Source organism: Ochlerotatus camptorhynchus, unplaced genomic scaffold (genome assembly GCF_037179485.1).
Source record: "Ochlerotatus camptorhynchus isolate MF236.1 unplaced genomic scaffold, CSIRO-AGI_Acam_v1.1 ptg000027l, whole genome shotgun sequence".
Classification (NCBI taxonomy): domain Eukaryota; kingdom Metazoa; phylum Arthropoda; class Insecta; order Diptera; family Culicidae; genus Ochlerotatus; species Ochlerotatus camptorhynchus.
The window spans coordinates 352661-372681 of record NW_027040519.1 but is presented as its reverse complement, the minus strand read 5'-3'; the positions used below and the strand labels follow the sequence as shown (position 1 = coordinate 372681).

The window sequence follows — 20021 nt, the reverse complement described above, 5'->3', positions numbered from 1 at the left end:
TTGAGATTCGTGATATGAACTCAAGCTGACCATGTGCCTTAGTGACTACCATTGAACGATGTAAGTAAAACGTAAGCTTAGAGTCCCACATTACACCAAGGTCGCGCACTTGTTCTACTCTTTCGAGTACAAATCCATCAATTGAGTAATCGAATGCGATGAAATGGCATGACTACACATTTTGATATACTGAGGGAGAGCTTGTTTAAGTGGCACCAGTCAACTATTTTGTCCAACATTTCTTGGAGCTGACGGCAATCTTCGGCAAGGACGCTTGACAACGATGTCACAATGGTCCTAAATTGCTGCCCTGGGGAACACCTGAGGTTGCAAAAAAAGTGCACTGATCCAGCTTGACACGGAGAGTTCTATTGGAAAGGTACGATTTCAGCCAATCAACCAAACCGTCCGAAACTCCCAGACGAGACATTTTACGAAGAAGAATAATCGATGCAATCGTAGGCCGCTTACAGGTCGGTATAAACAGTATCTACTTGAGCCATATTTTCCAAGTAATTTATACAAGTTGAAGTGAACTACAATAAATTTGATGCAACTGAACGTCCCGACATAAATCCGTGTTGCATTGCTGAGATGTAACTTTTGACATGAAAGAAGATAGCATCGTTCACAATGATCTCGAATAGTTTTGAAAGTGCAGTAAGACTTGCAATACCACGGTAGTTAGTCACGTTACGTTTTTCGCCCGTCTTATAAACAGGGAACATAAAGGAATGTTTCCATATTTCAGGAAAAACTCCTTGGTCCAACGAAGCAGTAAAGATGCAAGCCGGAGGATCAGCTAAAGCAGCAACTCAGCGGCAAAAAATGATTGCAGGTACACCATCAGGACCCATTTCCTCAACTTCATAACAGCCTTGATGACATCCATAGAGCTAACCACGAATGTACTCAAATCAATGAGACCCTCAGGAACATTGCAAGCAGCTGTTTCTACTTTATCTATATCTATATCTATCCGAAGAAAAAACAGAACTGAAGTGGCGAGAAAAGAGATCACAAGATTCAAGCATAGAAGTAGTCTTCAAATCGCCAAGAAATACGGAGTTCACAAAATTCTAGAAGGTCTTGGGATTTCTACGTCAATTTGTCTGGATACGTAAGAAATACGACTTGTATAGAGTCGACGATAGGCATTGCAAGCGCGGTGTGTATACTTATATTTGTAAGAAGGGTAAAAACGAGAAAATTTAACAATTTTACTATTATACTAACTCACTTTTCACGGAGAGCACTCAACGGATTTCAGTACAACCGATTTCATTTTGTTGGTATCTGTTTCCCAATTCTATTGAATTATATCCCTATCGGACAGTTGGTCACGGAGATATATATAAATAAAGTCAAATTTTGCAATGAAACCGCAATATTCACTAACTTTTCTCGGAGATGGCTGATCCAATTTGAGTGCAACCAATTCCATATTGTTTGGTTCTCTTTACCATAGAATCCTATCAATTTTCATCCCGATCGGACAATTGGTTCTGGAGATATGAAGTTTTCCTATTTAACAGTAAAAGTGTTTTTATGTTACTTCATACGCGAAGTTTGCGATTTTCAGAATTGGTTGGAAATACCAACTGACATGAAGCTTTAGTGTGATAATTTATTAGCTAGAGAATGGTCTTAGAAGCGGCGCCGGTGATTCCCTCTCACCCCCTGAGTTCAATCCCAGTCGGCGCCACCGGTATTTTCATCCCCCTGAGTGATGAAAACGTCGCTAGAACTATTCCACAGCCGCAGACAGTATATGAGCAAGTCAAGCGCGCACTTTTTTGCCTGTAGATTTGAAGACATACTTCAAATCTCCTCGAACATCGTACGGGTTAGGCAAAGAAGTGTGCGTTTGACATGTACTGTTGCATTAATGGACCTTCGCTCATTTTCAACTTCTATTCAACTTCACAACTATCTACCTACCCTATTCTAAGACCATTCTCTAGCTAATAAATTATCACACTTAAGCTTCATGCCGCCGAATGAAACCGACGTCATTGTTAAACATCAACTTCGAGTCAACCGTAGCCCCTAGATCAAGAATTGATGACACTTGTTCCAATGGTACAGATACCAGTGTGTCCTTCATTCTATTTTCACTACATACATATTGCCAATAGGTATCACGCTGAAGCACAATACAGTCGAGGATGGACTCTGCAGATTTTCAGGTCATCGGCAAACAGCTGCTTTAATGATGACATACGTGGACACAAATCATTTACAAACAATACGAAAATTAATAGTCCCAGCACACTGCCCTGTGGTACACCAGAAGTGAATGAAAACGATTCCGAACGACTAGAGTTTAACGACACGAAAGAATTACGATTCGTCAGGTAAGACCGAATCCAGTCAACCAGCCAATCAGGGAGTCCTATAGCTTTCGGTTTTTAACAAGCACTCGCGTGTGGTACCGTGTCAAACAGTTTTAAAAAATCAATGTAGACTGAGTCAACCTGATTGCGAAGTTTGACCTCGCGGAACAGTGTGTTGGTATAGCACATCAGATTCGTGGAGATGTTGAACAAGCACATGTTGATACTCCTACACAGATAAAAATTCTGAATTTTAATTGTGATGTAAACATTCATTCACGTAAACTTAAATTTAATTTCAAACAACCGAGCAACTTGTAAACAATGTTGTTAACAAAGATGGGCTTTTGTATACAATATTTGCTACATTGCATGAATTGTGCTAGAACTTTACATGATATATAATGTAAACTTATATGATATATGACGCTCCATTTGTGTGCATCATATTGAACAGAAATTTACACTACTTTTCGAACTGTGTATAAAGGCTGAACAACACACCAAAAAATTCTGAATTTTACTGGCGATGTAAACATCCATGCATGCAAACATTCATACATGTAAACTTCCTTTTCACGTAAACTAGCAACTTGCAGGAAATGTTGCAAACAAAAGTGGACAGTTGCATACAATATATGGGATATTACATTACATTTCTCATAAATTTACACGATCTATAATCTAAACTTGTATGATATATGACGCTCCATTTATGTGCATCATAGTAACGGAAATTTACACTACTTTTTTTTAGCTGTGAACACTGTAACGTGCCTCGTGCACTAGAGTCGACAATTTGCCCTCAATTGACTGCCATATATTGTATCCAAATTATGCTAATCATCATGGTTACAAAATATTTCGTGATTTCGTTTCCCGAACTGATTGCCGAGCGCTCAGCAGTTGAAATTTCGGTAAAAACAAACGATATTTTCTAAGTGGGTATATATCGGATCATCGAACTTGCGATAGGATCGATCCACCGTCTGCTGTTAATTCGTATTCCCACACAGCATTTCATCTCTCTGATTCTGTTGTAGCACATACAACGTAATCGAATATTTAATTCTGCTCTGCAAAATATCAATCATGGACATTCTGAACCAGACACGTGATCCACTCGACTCAGTCAAGGTAGTTCTAGTTCTATGACAGCAGGAAGAAAAACCAATATGATCGGAGGACGAACGGACTTCACGTGGTGGACTGCATCAGAAAGTCTTCTACAAATACAAATGCTGAGGTATTGAGACTAGTTACAAGGAATCTTTAACTCACGGAAATCGCTTATAGAAAGCCAGTATGAAAGTTAAATATTGAAATCTTGAACGAAGGATTTCTTTGGATCCCGAACTAAGATAACATAAAAAGTACCGGATTATCTGTGTAATATATAGTCACCCCAGTATTTTAGATCACTCACTATTATAAGCCACTTCCATTTGATTAACACGCAGAGGTGACAGGCCCATAATACTAGGGTGACTGTATTTACTAAACGAAAGCTGCGTTTAAATTTAAAATTTATTGAAAAAAAATTATCTCCAAATGTAGCTGCTGGAAAAATGAGACTTAAGGAAGAAAACAAATCAGATTTTTATCTCAAATTGAAAGAAAAATGCGCTGTAGTCGAGACTCAAAAGATAAAATTTTCTCGCTATGCCAATGCCATTTTTTCATTCGTATATTATATGGCAAGAACAATGATACTTTAATGCCAGGACCCGTGTTTGTATACCCAATAAGGGCACCAAAACATTTATTTACATCAATAACTCAAGCCACTAAGAAATCCACAAACTTTGGTAAATTGGGCTATAACTGGAACCTGACAGTCTCTCTTATAAAGAAAACAAAATAACTGGAACCTGAAACATCGACGCGTAGATGATATCCAAAACGAATCCACTTTTGATTTCAATAATCGAATGTTATTCGAATAATTCCAATCACGACGAAATGGATGAATAACTTTATTCATAAATATTCCCAAACCTTCACATTACTAAATTTACATTCTAGTAATCCCGCGCCAATCGCCAACAATCGGTTCAAAACCGAACTGCCATTCCGCAGAAGTTCATTGACACATTAAACTACTTCACTGCGAGGGAAACAAAAATATAGAAAGGAAACAGGTTTTTCGCTCGAGCTGATCCAGCATACCGTGTCGCAAAAGCGCTCGACCCGACGAAAACAAAATTTCTTCTGTTTTATAGACTCTGTTGTCTGTCTGCCATCCGAAACCCCAATCAACCTTTTTGCGTCTCTTGCTGTTTTTCAAAATTAAAAAAAACAGTCATCGCATCTCAAATTTCCGCCAATGTTGTTGCATTTCGCTGCTGTTGTTTCATTTTCAAACAGACTTTTTTTTCAATTCAACAGATCCATTTTCCTCATTTCAAACCAGTTGGAATTGAGATCTCCCTTTTGAACACCTTTCCGTAGCATACACACACCGTTCGTTCGTTCAGTCGATCGTACACGTTGATTCTTTCCGTACGAATGTTTTCTCTGTCTTTCATTGCTCCCGTGTTCTAGCATATCTTGAGAGCCCAAAACTACACTCACTTCACGTCCAGAGAACCACTCTGGAATTTAGGTTCGTTGAAAAAAAAACCTAACAAGAAACATAGCACGGCAACATTAACCAACAACGACTAGCGCAACATAAGCCAACTTGAGACTACACAGACCGAAGGCAGTGGACACTCACACACATGCCGTTTTACCGATCGCTCACTTTACCGTCAATTCCTCCATTGTACCGTGATTCGCCAAGCGAAGCAGACACACAAAGAGCCAACCCGAGTGACACTACTTCCGCTAGCATGCACTCCCCCGCTCACACGATCATGCAGCGCACCCACACGCAACACTCAAGCACACATACACTCCTGCCGAACCATCAACACACGATCTCCATCTCCATCTCCATGCAATGTTCTCTGCTCGATCAGGTTCCACAGGTTTGCGACTTCTCTTTCACTCCCACTTCACCCATCCCAGCCATTCTTCTCAGGTACGCGCCTACTATGTTGTTGGGCTTCACGCTTTCCTGGCTCAGCCAGCAGAGCATTGCTCACCTCATAAGCAGTGCTATTATGATGTTTATGTTTTGCGAAACACGACTACCACACGACTACACTACGGCCATCCGTCGGGGTCCGAAATGAACGCGAGGAAAAGTAGTGCCGAAAACAGAGTGTTGGTGGTGGCACTTTTGGGCTCCTCCGTACACCCAAATGTAAGGTGCCCCGGCTGAGGAGGTTCCGCGTCTGCGGTGAGGAGAGTTTGCAAGAAACAACAGAACACAACCTTCTTCTCCCTTAGAGTACACAACACAACACACGTCAGCCACGTCCAGCGATATGAACGTCCGTTCGAGGGAAAAGTTCGAATGATACTGATGCGCCTCGTTTGTGAGGAATGGCTCTAGAGAGAGAGAGATACTAGCAGCGTGAGCAGCATCGACGGCGGGGCTCACTCACTGATGGAGTGTTGCTCCATGCTCACCCACCCACCGTGAGCATACCTATGCATACGGCACAGCAATAGCAGATCAATGCAGTCGTCGCCCTGTTTATGCGGGGAGAAGTGGATACACATTGTAGAACACTTTGTTTGTAAGTGGGCGGAATTTTACCCGATTACAAAAACTAGACATTTCATAGATAGAACAAAAATTGATTAGTGTCTCTTAGTGAATGCACCTGCTATGTACGTACTATGAGTGTTCATATGAATTGTTTAAGTCTACACGGTGAATGAGAACGACCCAAATTTGAGCTTAGTTCACTCATAATCGCCAAAAGTGCAGGAACTCAGCGATGAGTAAGTTTGCCTTATGTTTTCCTTGGTTTTTCCAGGATTTTCCAGGGAAAAATTCCCGAATTTGAGAAAAGTAAAGATTGGATTCACTCAGTCTATTGGTACTACTCCGAGATTGAATAAAATTTTCGTCAATTTCCTCATTTTCTGGCAGATAGATTTTTTAGGTTTTCCACAGGAAACCATGAGACAAATTTTACTCATCGCTGAGTTCCTGCACTTTTGGCGATTATGCGTGAACTAAACTCAAATTTGGGTCGTTCTCATTCGCCGTGTATCCTGTCCTATCGGTTTGTTTTATTTCTCATGTGCATTAAACTTCAGATTCGATGTTATTTTAGATTTGTGACCCGATTAATTTTAAGAAAATCAATCGTTGCTATCCCCAATGGACGATTTTCAAAATTTAGAGCATGTTATGGACGTGGAAATCGTTAGTAATTAATAATGATTGCTGCTCCGTGATTGTACAGAATCAGAATTGCTCATTGAATCAACTGAATGGGGCTGGAAGTGACCATCCATTCTCAATGTACATGTTTCAATGACTCCATATTTAAAGGTTAATAATAGCCACGTCCTTGCAATCATATGGGAGTAGGGAAGGAATATAAGAATGACCAGAAAGGTCACAGAAGGTGACATTTTGTTAGGAGGTTGGGTTCGTGGGGTCAGGATTCACCTGGATAAGGGATGCGATCGTGGTTTTGATGATATAATGTATCGTTTTTCGAAATTCGAAAACGAATAATATTTACCTTCTTTTTATTCGAACGATGTAAAGGGGTCTGGAATAAAACCCAAGATCTTCTGCTCAGTAGGCAAAAACGGTCACCACTAGGTCGCCAAGTCCCTCCCAAGTAACAATTCAGCAATCGTTTGGCATCTGATTTATGATGATTTTATAACGGCAATAAACAATCCATTTAGTTTAAAAACAGCATTTCAAAGTGTTAAACATTCCTCGCAAGTAACAATTCAGTAACCATTTAGCATCCACTCTGATTTATGATGGTTTTATAACGGCAATGAACAATCGACATTCCGGCTTAGTAATTCAGCTTTTTGCTGTGTTAAAAACCTTTTATAGTCTGGCAAGAAAATGAAAACTGTCTTGTTTTAAAAATAAATTTAAAACAGTTATCAATCCCTCCTTAAAACTGTTCTGTAATTCAAGCATAAACGTCATTAGCAATTGTTTATGAATGTCATGATAAAATACTTTATAAACGTGTTTTATCATTATAAAAGCAACCATAAAACAATTAGGTTTTGCATTAGAGAAAAAAGCATTTATTGTTGCTTTTTAGCCTTTTTAAAGTGCATCATTAACTCCCCAATTACTTTGTTTACAAATTGAGCAAAAGATGGTTCCTCATAGTTAATAAATGCCAAAGGAAAGGAAGGGAAATCTCGAAGGATAGACGAAGTAGGATGAAAAAATCAAGTCAATTTAAATTTACTTCTTTAGAAGAACCAGCACACCACCAACGACTGACCATCTGTCGGAGAAGAGTAAGAAGAGTCTTTTTTTTTTCCTTTGGTTTGTTTTATCCGTCGATCTTGTTTTCCGTGCTGAGCACAAATGCTACCGACGTGCCAGGAAGGCAGCTCCCACACCTGGACCCTACCTATCGACCCATCAACTCATGAACCGGGGACCAACGGCTATACTTCCCATCCGAAGGAAGGCGTGATCAGAGATGTTATGCCTCAGAACATCATAGCGGCGCCGACTGGTATTGAACCCAGGCCTGCTGGGGTGAGAGGTAATCACGCTTACCACTACACCACCGGCGCCGTTAAGAAGAGTCTAAAGTTGAAAAACATTCCAGCCTTCAGATCTTGCGATGACAATCGAAATAACAACCGACAGCAAACCACTGAAACTGTTAGTTAGCGGAGATTAGCTGCTTTCCGATCCAAAGCAGCGATTTTATTCGGCGAAAGACTCTTCGAAAATTTCATTCAACCGTACATCTCTGCATCATTGGATGGTGCACTTCTGTAACCATCCGGAAGAAGGGGATCTTTTTCGGGAACGATTGCGCTTCCAGCTGTTCGAAATGCGAAATGTTGTAAAACAGTATCGCAAACTATCTCAGTAACTGCTCCCAATCCATCGGGAGAAAATCGCCAGGAAAAATCCTGGATCTCACAGTGCAACTATCGAAAGATAAACAAACTTTGACGTTTAGCTTTTTGCAGGCAACTTTGCCTCCATAAATGCTGCCATAAATCTGAACGGGTAAGGATCAAGCAAAATGGCTTTAGATAAATACAATTCAGCCGGCAAGTTTCTTCATAAAAGCGATTTAAAAACCTTATTAATTTGTTAAGGAATTCTTGAAAGCAAAATAACTTTTTCACAAATGACCCATGAAAATCAACTTTTATGCCACTTATGCATTAATATTGAATTGAATTGAATTGATATTGAATGAAAATCGGAGATTGTACAAAACAAGCAAACTATTGTTTTGTACAATCTCCGATTTTCATTCAATATTTTCTTAGATATAATTATATTTTGGTAAATTTAGCAATGAGCAAACATATAAATGCGAAAATAATAAAAAAAATCTCGACCAAGCTCGACCTGAAGAACATTTTTTTTTTTCAATGTTAAATAATTAGTCAAATTGACGTTTTACGAGGGTGGGCTTAATTTTTTCGATGTTTTCACGTACATTTCACATAAAATTTGATATGGCACCTAAAACTAGGCACTTAATGAGAACTATTGTAATAAATTTGGAAATTCAACAAGATTTTTGTACCATAAGTTTATATTTTAATTATTTTGATAAGATCGGATTCATAAATCCTTTTCTATCTTGATTGATGCTTTCCTAGTGGATTCAGCATGCGGCTAGGGGAAATGGCTCGGAAAGGGTTTTTATTGTTGCTAAATAGCTTTTGTTGTAGCTTTCAAATGGTTCTCAATGCGTTCGTCATACAACTTTTTGCAGTAAATCAATCTTGAAGAGCTTCGAGAATACACCCTTCAGAACCTTCTCCTGGGTGGGCCAACTAGACATATTCTAGTCTTAATGAGGTTTTGGTGGATGCATTAATGACAAAATAGCCTTGACCAGGGTTTTATGAATGTTGTTTTATAGTTGCTTTACAGTATTTCATAAAACTTAAAATGTTACTTGGGCTGGTTAGTAATTCAGCTTTTTGCTGTTTTAAAAACCTTTTATAGTCTTTATAGCAATTGTTTATTAATGTCTTGATAAAATACTCTATAAACGTGCTATATCATTATGAAAACTACCATAAAACCATTCGGTTTCAAATGCGAGCAAAAAGCATGGGCTTTTTAAAGTGTACAATAAAATCTAAATTGAACTTAAAACGGTTCAGAGACGAAGGCTTAAAACCTCTTTAATAAAGAAAAGTTAACTGAACTTAAAACGGATCCTCATAGTAATTAAAGTATGAAAAATTCAAGCGATGCTAACGACCGAAAGGTAGCGGCACCGGTGGTGTAGTGGTAAGCGTGATTGCCTCTCACCCCAGCAGCCCTGGGTTCAATCCCAGTCGGCGCCGCCGGGATGTTCTGAGACATAACAACTCTGATCACGCCTTCCTTCGGAAGGGAAGTAAAGCCGTTGGTCCCCGGTTCATGAGTTGATGGGTCGATATGTAGGGTCCAGGTGTGGGAGCTGCCTCCCTCTCAGCACGGAAAACAAGATCGACGGAAAACAAATCAAGGAAAAAAAACGACCTAAGGGAAGCTGATTTCAGCTAAATACGTCCGGTTGAACCGGTACCATCGTGACCCTCGAATTCATAAAACATTATCGAATGCTCTGGCATCACATTTTGACTGGTGGACATCTCCTAAATAAAACGGTCTAAGAACAGACCGGGCCTTCTCCAGATCTTGCGTATAGATGACGATCGGAATAACTTGCATCAGTACCGACAGCCATCCACTGAAACTGTCAGTCAGCGGAGATTGACTGTTTTCCGATTCACAGCAATGATTTTTATTCGGCGAAAGGGTCAACTCTTCAAAAAATTTCATTCAAACATACATAAACTGCATCGTTTGATGGTGCACTTCGGGAACCATCCGGAAGAAGGGGATCTTTTTCGGGAACGATTGAGATTCCAGCCACTCTGTTTAACTTATATGCGAAATGTTGCAAAACAGTATCGCACACATCCTGAATAACTGCTTCCAACCTATTAGAAGAAAATCACCTGGAAGAACGACGCTGGAGTAAAACCTCGCAAAACGCAACTAACGAAAGATAAACAATCTTTGATGTTTAACTTATTGCAGACAGCTTTAACTCCATAAATGCTGCCATAAATCTGAACAGGATAGAATCAAACAAAATGGATTTAGATAAATACAATTTAGTCTGCAAGCTGCATTTGTTTAAATAAAATAAATTGGTTGATTCAAATCCAAATATCTCAAATTGATCGCGCATTGTAGGACCCGATTGTCTACGTTGTGTTTTAAAGATTAAAATATGATGAATTTGGGCCGTCCTGCCATGGCGGATCTAGACAATACTGTGTGCGTGTGTTTTTTTTTTGTATACAGGACATGGTATCAATAACATTACAATCTGAAAAAATGACAGTGACATACATAATTGAAAGATGACATCTATTTGTAAAAGTATTAACTCTGGATCAACAATAGAAAAGGGCCCATCAGCATTTGTAAACAAACCGTTCTAAAGCCCTTTCCTCAGATAACGAAGGCCGTCCACGCAAACCAACACCATCATTGGATAGGGGAAAGTTTCCCTTATACGATGATGCTGTTGGTGTGCGTGGGTGGCATTTGGTTTGTGAGGAAAGCGCTTTAGAACTGTTTGTTTACAAATGCTGATGGGCCATTTTCTACGTCTCATCCTTTATGCCAAAGATGGATTCCGTCACGTGTAAAATTAGTTATTTCTTCTAAGTGTGTAGTTAAGATGACCATTAACGGCACTTCACGGCTTCTCTAGGCTTTTTCGGTTATATTATAGAAGATAAGAACAAATTAACTTTTCACGCGGTTGAACAGCCGTCATCACCCCATTAGTCCAACAACTTTGACCGAAAATATTTGTTTACAGAAACCGGAGAAAGTTTAGGAAATGAGTTAACGGCAATGACTTTTAGAGCTAAAAGATTGGATTTGACTTTACAGGGTTAATAAAGAGGCGGGCTTCTTTGGATATGATGGGAAAACTGCGATATGGGTGTACACAGCGTAAACTGTATCCGCACTGTTCCTACACACACCTACATACCTAAAGTTATATGCACGCAACAAGTCACGGAGAGTAACAAACCGCGACCAGCGATTTGATGACGATGATAATGATGATGACGACGATTTGGAAGAGACTGCTAAAGCTCAATACGCCACCTTCAGTAAAGCAAAGCGCGGTGAGAGATTTTCACAGAGAGAGAAGTTGGAGAGATGCTGGAGACTTTCTGACGGAAGCAGTGGGTGAAGAAATAACTTGTCGCGTTGTTTTGGGTATTTGGCTGTTATTGGTGCTGTCATAATTCCATGTGTTGTTTTTTCATTACATTCCATGGCTCTAGGACCAAAATATCTTTCGTACATATGACCACCAACCCATTGCTAAACGTTACCAGTGAGTTTTCTTGCATTGATATCAGTTAGGATGGACGAAAACGTGCACTGGACACTCACATGTGCCGACAGCATTTAATGGAGGCGCGCGGTAGTTTTCAACATTTTTGAATGCCGGCGGCACAATGCACATGCCAATTGCCCTATTTCTATGTAGGGAAAACTTGGTACCACCACTGCACAATGGTCCCAAAGCAGTATTTAGGAAGACAAAAATATTTGCGCCCAAACCGTCAGTTTTAGGCGTATAGTGTCTTGGGGAAAGTTTCTTCATATGGGGTCTAAAAATTGGTAAATTGGAAAGACAAGCATTTTTATTATTTGAGATAGACCAATACAGTGTTCTAAAATGTTGTAGAACAATCAATTTGAAGCGACTTTGCCAAACACATCAAATTTCTATATCTTATGGTTCATGACTTAAGATTATTTTAAACAAGCAGGTTAGGGTGGGCTCTAAAAAAATTTAATACTTTAAACAAAAAACACTATCGCTATTTATTCACCAAAAATGAAGAAAAAACGATCCTTCAAATGGAATTAAAACATAGAAAATCGGTTTGCTCCATTTAGAGATATTGGCAATTGAAATGATCCTGGAATTCATCGGGCAGCGGTTCCTCCAGCAGGAAAACAGGCCTATCGTCGTCGTTTGAAGCCGCAGTCGTCACCATTTGCGTTCCCTCGCACGTACAGCAGTAGCCGATTCGTCGTTCCCGCTCGGTGGTAACTCCGAGTACAGTGAGGATACAAGGTGGTAATAAGAAGCAGTAATACCAGGTACTTGACAGCTTTTTTTGATGAAGGGTTTGGCCAATAAATATGACGCTCCCGAAAAAGACGAATAACCAACGAAGAACCAATGTTCTGGGTTCTGCCAATTTGATCAAGGCTTTCAATGATACTTACGACCCCACTAAGCAGGATTAAATTTCCATTCGTATCAAAGCCTTGATACTTTGTGCCGTGAATTTAAAGAGCTTCAGAATGCAATTGAAGTTCTGGAAGACGCGGAAGAAGTATTTAGTGAAGAGTGACAAGAATTTCAAACTCTTTACTATGAGCTGAAGGCCTTATTGCAAGGTAAACTTCCCCCACGACCACCCACACCACCTGCCCTACCAGTGAGAGAAATCGTTGCCTCACCGACCGACCTCTTCCAACATTCGGCTTCCTGAAATTAAATTGAAAGAGTAAGGGAATCTCGATGATTGGGTGTCATTTCGAGATCTCTACGTATCGCTGATTCATTCCAATCAGCATTTGCATTACTTGCTGTCTGGAGAAGCAGCTCGCATAATTTCTTCGCTTGAGATTTCTGCTAACAATTATGCCGTAGCATGGAATCTACTAAAGGAACGCTTTGAAAACCCAGCATTGCTTATCAAAAGAAAGAGTCTGCATCGGGACTTGCAGAACTCGCCGACGAGTTTGATCGTGATGTGCAACCTTGCTTCTTAACGAATTCAAATCGTTGCACAGTGGGGAAAAATCGACCCAAAATCCCACTTAATTAGACGGCGCACGGTAGGAGTCCTGCAAAATAGATGGTCCCGTTTAGGGTTGACTTCGGGAAGTGGTCCGTTTTGCCCGATTTACCCCTAATTTTGGAAGAAAAATATAATTATCATTCAGAAACTGAACTTGGTGTGCTTAGGTCACCATAAGAAGGGCTCACACCACCGATTTCTTGGATAATTCTACAATAATTTAGTGCATATAGGTTTATACATTATAGTATCAATTTAAATTTCCACTTGATTTATATAGGTTTTTTTTTTAATTTGAGGGGGTTGGGGCAAAACAGACCATTTACTGAAATCTGACCAAGATGCGGCCATCACCATTCGATTCTCCGGGCAATTTTACATAAGTACAGTGCAAGTGCGTGTAATATTAATGACGCTTATCTATAAAAAAAAACACATGATATATGAGTTTGTTCCAGTTTGGCGAACTTCGCAGCATTCGGTTCCTTAAATAATTGTACAATAGTTAGGTACATAAAGTTCAATATTATGTCCGTCAAATTCTGCTTACCGAGTGTTTAATCTTGTTTTTATAGGCAAGGGGAAATCGGGTTAAATTGACCACTTATTGACGTCTGATCAAAGTAAAACTAGCTATATTCAATCTAAGCGCACCAAGTTCAGTTTCTGGATGATAATTATATTTTTCTTACAAAATTAGAGGTAAATCGGACAAAACGGACCACTTTCAGAAGTCAACCCTAAACGGGACCATGACCAATCGATTTTTCGATTTTTTTTTTTTCACATAAGATAGGCTATTTTGCAGGACTCCTACCGTGCGCCGTCTAATTAAGTGGGATTTTGGGTCGATTTTTCCCCACTGTGCATTGCTTTGCTGATCATGATCCAGCAATCTGTTTTACTGAAATCTAAATCTCAAATTTGGTGTGTAAGTTCGAATAATGGCGAGGAATTCGTCCAATGTTTCTTAAATTGCAACATTGATAGGATGACGCTCGCAGTTGTTCGGTTAGTTTTTAAGATTACAATTCAGTTTTTTAGTTCTTAGCAAGGTTCTTAAGTAGATACTCAGGAACGCTGACATCACCGTGGATTTCTTCCGCTGGCCAGCCAGTTGCATGCATGGGAAGTATTGAAGAGCTGGATAAGAACTCCTGTGTGCGAATGAGCGTTCTCCATAGGGCCATCGACCACTTTGGAATCCCGTCGACTTTCCTGGGAAATTCTCCGCAGTGATAGCTGGTTCGAGTCCGGTTCGATGCCCTTCACACAGAATCACTATCCGTTTGAGAATACTGTGGATTTCCTAAGCAACAGCTTACCGGCTGACTTCATTTGCGTGGGAATCGAGAAGACGCGTGGACGTTGGTCATTTCAACGGCTTTGTTCAACAAGCCCCCGTTCTAGAAGCTGTACTGCACCGGGCTAATTAGTGCTGGCTAGTGATTCGATGGAGGTGGTGCACAAGTGCGATGCGGCTGAACTTCATTCACTCGGTACCATGTCCGGTAGTGAACCGGATTCGAGCTCGAGCGGTTTTATACGACGCAAGGATCAAAAAAATTTATAAATAAATATCCTTATTTATTCCTATGTTGAACCTAAGTAGTACCAAGAAAATAAAATATTTATTTGTTATTGTTTTGCAGCATTTTTGATTTGCAAAAAAAGCAAATGAAACTGACAGAAAAGCATACTCTAAATACAAATAAAATAGCGGTTATCATCGAATAAATACATTCACTTAATTCTTTCTATGTATAAACCATTTTTATACTAAGTTCGTATTCTCTCACTTTATACCAAGCTATGCGTCGGTCAGGAGAGTTGTGATTTAGCGTAACTTTTAATCTTTTTATATTTGAAATGTTTGAGTGTTGAAAGAGCAGTGGGGAACAGTAAAAGTTGTAAAGTTAACCCACCCACATGCTCAATGTTCAAATGCCTTTGCTGGTTGTATGAGATCTTCCGATGTCATTCTGATCCATCCTGCTACTTCTGAATCATCATTCCAAGAAAGTACCATATCAGTTTTTGCAAACATTCACCATCCGTTTCAATTTCATCGTGAACTGCTAGATCTGTTGAACCTTTTTACAAATCATCCACATTATCACAAATCCTCGTGAAGCATTTATGAATCGCAAAAACGATGGGAAAATATTACAATCGTATCAAATGAAGAAGAAAAAGTCACATCGATCAAACAACAGACACACGCGCGTGACAACAGTAGGTCTCCAGAGTGTCATCTGTCGACGACTATCTCGCACCTTTTGTATCTGGATATATACGCGGTCACATCACGCTGTTATTCTATTGTTCTAGATGATTTATGACCTGTCCCGCGCAATTACCTACATACCGACATTAGCCGTCATCCTTTATGGCGTCTTTGCACTTTTCAGTTATGACGAATAAGTTGATAAACAAAAAGGGAGAAGAGTACATACCTAATTGTGTTCCAGTTTGTTGCATTATTTTCCAATCGCTGCAATGCGGAAAAGCATTGTTTTACAATGTTTCTATGGATAAATTTAATTCAGTCGCTTTAAAAAATATTCCAACCTCATCCTCCCGTATAATCAACACGTAATGCACGGTCACAGATTAAAGTGATTTGTTTCAGCAAGCCTGGCCTCGTCGCGTAACCATACAGCAACAAAATAAACATTTCCCTCCGACAGCCTTTTTACGGCAAAACTAATAAAGCCATTCGTAAACAACTTTACAGTCAATTAAGCCGTGAACAGTTTTTGTTACTACATTGAATGTTTTGTGGTCATCCCGAACATAAGAGCGCAAGTTTTAGCACTCGTCACCTGGTGCTTCCTTCTGACACACGTGGACGTCAATGTGTGTGAGCTCGGCAGGCTGGGAAACGCTCCGGATGATGGATTTGTAATGGTGGCAATAAGGTAGAAGTTGGTAAATAGCATTTCATATCCACTGTAACCGTTTCTTTCAAATTATTATTGTTTACGGTGAGGTGGGATTTCAAAACAGAGCATTATCACCAGAAAAGTTTTCATTAAAAGTTGATGCATTAAATTGTCAACAAGCAACTTGTAAATCACAAAAATCATATCCTACTTTTATTCTTGTTACGTATCATTACGTAAACATCAACGATAAAAACCATAAAACCAAAACCTCTTATTAAAACTGGTACTATCCAAATTAATGATAACCTCTCCGATTTCCACATTTGCCTATCAGCGGAAACATTTCACCTGCAAATACCTGCCCGTCTCTTCGAAACACTTGATTAGTTTCACGTGTGTATTCAAGCTCGAAACTAAAAACGGCAAGAAAATGAGCTACAGTCGAACAATGCAAACTATGGGTCTTTTTTTGTAGTAGATAGTGTCACATGCGGAAAACGACGCAGACCTTTTCACCTGTGCCCCTCTCCCATACCAATAGGACCGAGAAGGAGGGAAATTGAAGCTAGATGATTGCATGCACAGTGCAATTGGAAGCCGTTGCAGTTTGAATGTGGGAGCTGTTTTTTAAGTCATTTTGCAGATATTTTTATCGTCTACAGTTAATTGCACTGTACGGATAGATGATGAGCATGCACTTTTGAAGTTCAAGTCATAGGAAATGCAAATTATACTCGGGTCGGGCTTTGCTGATGCCTGATACTGATTCCTCCAGTTGTATACTCATAAAATAAATCACATAACCAGTGGAAAATATCCATGTGAATTTCACATATCTTTCATGTGATGCAATAATTGGAAATTGCACAACTAGATCACATGAATCTTATGTGTCCAATGAAATCTATATGATTTATCTTATAGAATTTCTTATGCTATGTGTTCCGGCAACACGTTGCCCACTACACCCCTCGGTTCATCCAAATGAGCCAACTGCCCTCACGTCAAAGTAGATTCTATTGTCAGGTTGCTAACGTTGAAGATAAGTGAATTAAATTGTTGTCATTATACGCAGTAGTGAGTTATACAACATTTTTTGGTGAATTTATTATCCTAATTAAAACTTATGAAATAACTAATTGTATCGTACTTATAGATAAACTTGCTACACAATATAAAATCTTGTTTATTTTGTTGCCGATACAAACACTAATTGGAGACAAATTGTATGAATGTAAATTGCAAACAATGTCGAAAAAGAATTTCGACAATTTGGGATGTCCACCACTAACAGGTATTCGACTATTCGGCAGACGCGTTCGAGAGTGCGAGCCACGATAGACGCTGAAACCCCTAACCTCGCAGCTGAGAGAGATTCACTGGAGGAGGAAAGCTTGTCGCGAAGCTCGTTCGAGCCGTCTATTATCGATGTTGAAGGAGGAGATAAGATCGAATGTGGTGGTTGTGACAAACCCAACAATGCTGAACTGTACATGGTTCAATGTCGGGACTGTTCTCGTTGGTATCACCTTTCTTGCGCCAATGTCAGACAGTCCACCGTTCAGAAAGAGGTCTTTATGTGTTCCTTGTGTATTCCGCGGATTCCGATCAAGCAGCCGAGCTCCGTCATGAGTCACACTACAACCTCAAGCGTACGACAGGCGAGGATCGGTCGTGAATTATAACGTCTCAATGAGGAGAGGAAGCTAATGGAAAGAATGCACCAGGAAGAACAAGCACAGCAGGAAAAGGCCAGAAAGGAAAAATACGATCGGGAAAAGCAATATCTCGCCAAGAAGTTCGACTTACTGAAGCAGCAAGATGAACAGGAGGGATCACGAACTTCGAATAGTCACCGTAGTCAACAAAGCCGTCAGGACAAAGAAAGTATAGTACAGAACTGGATAAATGACGTAATTACGATCACCGAGAATACCAGTTTCGTAGAGCAGTCGTCGGAAATCCTCACAAAAGATGCTGAGCAGGAGTTGATGGCAAATCCAATAGTTGCCGCCGATGTTCATGCAACATCAACACCTATACCTAACCGAAACGTCAATACTGCTGCTGGGATGGTACAGCCTGCACCAGTTCGTTTCCGATTGAGAATGGAATCGATACCTCGCACCACGGGGAGCATGGTAATCGGTGAGACGGCAGAAGAAGACTCGGATGGTGTGATTGGAGCTGTTGGTGGGTCACCGAGAAATATAAACTCATAAATAGTACCGTTCGTTGACGTTGGCCCTTTCAACGTTTTACTGCATGATCCATTAATGACCAAATCGAAGACAGGCACTCTTCCAAAGGTCGTCCCAAATCAACCAACCTACGAGCAATGGCATTCCCGTACTCAAGAACTCGAGCAAAAACACAAAGAGGAGACTGAACCGGCTAACGATACAGAGAAACGAAGACCTTCAGAAACAACGCGATGTGGAACAGGAGCTGCAACGCCATGAGCAAGAGCAGTGCAGATTACATGAACAAAGACGGCATGATTTGTCTAGATTGGAAGAATTCCAACGTCGTGAGCAAGAACAGATTCGGGTTATCGAGCAAAGGCGACGTGACTTGAGCTTGTTGGAAGAACAGTTACATCACAGAGAACACGAGCAGCGTATGCTCAACGAACAACATCAACGTGAGTTGTCAGAGCGGGATCAGGAACTGGAACGTCTTATCAAGCTGGAGCAAGAATATAGACAGTCCATGGAAGCTCAAGCACGTCAACAACAACCCTCTCCAGGTCTGGAATCGGAAGACACGTCGCAAGGTGGTGCTCGGCCCCCTAGGACGAGGAACTGTCCACCTCACTTCCAGATTACTCCAGCATCTCAGCAACTAGCTGCTAGACAGGTAATCAGTAGGGAATTGCCCATTTTTGCGGGTGACCCTATAGCCACTCTACACAGGCTTGTGGCTATTCAGATTCCGAAAATTTATTGCTTCTTCAGAAGTGTTTGAAGGGTAGTGTCAAGGAAGCAGTGAGTAGTTTCCTTCTGCATCCGTCTACAGTAGCACAAGTAATAGGGACGCTAAAGCTTTTGTATGGTAGGCCGGAGCAAATCGTCCAGAGCTTGATTAACAAGGTTCGTAGTACACCAGCTCCGAAGAACGATAAGCTTGAAACACTGGTGAGTTTTGGTTTGGTGGTTCAAAACTTGTGTGGGCATTTGAAAGCTGTAGGATTGGAGAACCATCTTTCGGAGCTAGTAGAAAAGTTGCCAACTTCAGTCAAGTTCAACTGGGCGCTATACCAGCAACAGCAGCCAGCAGTAGACCTCTGCACCTTCGGAGAATATATGGCGAACGTTGTATCCGCAGCGAGTGGTGTGGTGTCATGGAGTGGAAGTATACCGAAAGTGACAAGAGATGATCGAGCGAAGGGGAAATAACGTGCTTACATTAATGCCCATTCTAACCCGGAGTCACCAAAGAAGTGGAAGGAAGCTGGTTGAAAGGAGCAGTCAGCAGATGCGGAACAATCGTTCAAACCGTCCGAGGTTTTAAACAACTCGGCCGTTTCGAAATCATGTCCATCGTGTAAAAACAGAGGTCGCCAAATAGAGAATTGTGGCGTGTTCAAAAGACTTTCTCTCGACGATCGCTGGAAAATAGTGAAGGAGAACAGGCTGTGTAGTCGATGTCTTACAGCTCATGCACGTTGGCCATGCAATGGGCAGGTATGTGGAATAAACGAATGCCCTAAACGTCATCATCGCCTTCTCCATTACGATAACTCTCCGGTGTCGAAGCAGGAAGATAAGGGAAAGAACGCTACTGTATCTATCCACCGTCAACCGACTTCGTTCAATCTGTTCAGGGTTATATCGGTAACACTGCATGG

General features: G+C 40.5%; 1 protein-coding gene across 2 annotated transcripts in view; it reads right to left on the bottom strand.

Moving 5' to 3' along the window:
• LOC135708320 (uncharacterized) overlaps window positions 1–20021 on the bottom strand; it is a 501509-nt gene that overhangs the window by 249932 nt on the left and 231556 nt on the right. Inside the window, exon 1 of one of the 2 annotated variants that reach the window (XM_065230323.1) lies at window positions 5426–5722. The exons of the other annotated variant lie outside the window; for it this stretch is intronic. The gene's annotated coding sequence lies outside the window, so the exon portion shown is untranslated. Of the gene's footprint in view, window positions 1–5425; window positions 5723–20021 lie in introns of those variants that run through there. 2 annotated transcript variants of the gene reach the window in all.